At 37.4% G+C, this 1,705-nt stretch overlaps 1 pseudogene; it reads left to right on the forward strand.

Annotated features, from left to right (window-relative positions):
• Positions 1-280: 280 nt before the first annotated feature.
• On the forward strand, positions 281-704 carry LOC110570266 (annotated as a pseudogene).
• Positions 705-1,705: the final 1,001 nt, after the last annotated feature.

The raw sequence follows: 1,705 nt of genomic DNA on the forward strand, positions 1-1,705 counted from the left end.
TGCTTTTTTCTTCTTCAAGAATTCTTTGTCTCTTCTTGGTTCTTTACCCTTACATAAAATTTTAGATTCAGCTTGCTAAATTCCTTGAATAAGCCTGCTGGGATTTGGATTGCAATTGCATTGAGATTATTCAGAGAGAATTGACATCTTCACAATATTGCATTTACAATGTCATTATCTGCTATCCATGAACTTCATGTTTTCTACATTGATTTTGGTCTTTTAAAATATGTCTCAAGTCTTCCCTTTTGCGACCACTGTTAAAGCACCAGCAGCCAAAATGAAGTTCAATTCCTTTGTGACTTCTGACCGGAATAAGAACCAAAAAGGGCATTTCAATACCAATTTCCACATTTGCAGCAAGAGGATGTCTCCTCTCTGCCCAAAGAGTGGAGGCAGAAGTAGTGTTCAGTCCGTGCCCATCTAAAAGGATGATGACATTCAGGTTTGGCAAGACACCACGAAGGTCAGCAAATTGGTAACATAGTCCGGGTTTACAAGGGCTCCGTCTTCTACACTGAACAGGTGCAGCAGGAGAAGACTAATGGCACGACTTTCCATGTGGCATTCATCCTTGCAAGGTTGTTAACACTAGACCAAAACTGGACAAAAACCCCCCAAAGATCCCTGAACGTAAAGTCAAATCTTGTCAAGAGGAAAAGAGCGAATATAAGGAAGAAACAATTGAGAAGATGCAGGAATAAAGTAATCCTAAACTTTGATTAAAAATCGCTACAATGAGGGGCGCCTGGTGACTCAGTTGGTTAAGTGTCCAACTCTTGGTTTCGGCTCAGGTCATGATTGCGGGGTTGTGAGATAGAGCCCCAAGACCGGCTCCCTGCTCAGAGGGGAGTCTTCTTCCCCTCTCCCTCTTTGTCTGCCCCTCCCCCCCGCTTGCACATACTCTCTCTCTATATACAAAATAAATAAATCTTTAAAAAGTCGCTAAAATGAATAAATAAATGTCTCAATGCCTGTAAAATTTTTCTCTAAAAAGAAAAAATTTATTTTTGTTAATTTATTCCTACATATTTGATGCTTTTGCTGATATTGTAAATAATATACTTTTATATTTTCTAAGTTTATTGCTAATGCATGGAAATCCAATTGGTTTTTTAATTTTTTAAATTGAGAAAATTCACAAATCATAGAAATTGTCCTTTTAAAGTGTACAGTCTAGTGTGTTCACAAAGTTGTGCAACCATCACCACTATTTAATTCCAGAACATTTTCGTCTCCCCAGAAAGAGCCCTTGTATCAATTAACAATCAATCCCCGATTCTCCTTCCCCAGATAACAACTAAGTTACTTTTTATCTCTATAGATTTGCCTATCCTGGACACTTTGTATAAATAGAATCATACAATATGCAATCTCATATGACTGGTTCCTTGCACTTAATATTGTATTTTTAAGATTCACCTCCATTTAGCATGTATTAATACATCATTCCTTTTTACAGCTGAATAATATTCCATTGTATGGATGTCCCATACTTTGTTTATCCATTCATCAGCTGATGGGCATGTAGACGGTTTCCTCTTCGGCTATTATGAAAAATGCTGCTCTGAATCTTCATGTAAAGATTTTGGGGTGGACATGTGTGTTCAATTCTTCTGGATGAATACTTAGGAATGAAATTGTCGGGTCATATGGTAACTCCATGTTTAACTTTTAGAGGAACTGTCAAACTGCTTTTCAAAAG

This window comes from Neomonachus schauinslandi, chromosome 3, assembly GCF_002201575.2.
Source record: "Neomonachus schauinslandi chromosome 3, ASM220157v2, whole genome shotgun sequence".
Classification (NCBI taxonomy): domain Eukaryota; kingdom Metazoa; phylum Chordata; class Mammalia; order Carnivora; family Phocidae; genus Neomonachus; species Neomonachus schauinslandi.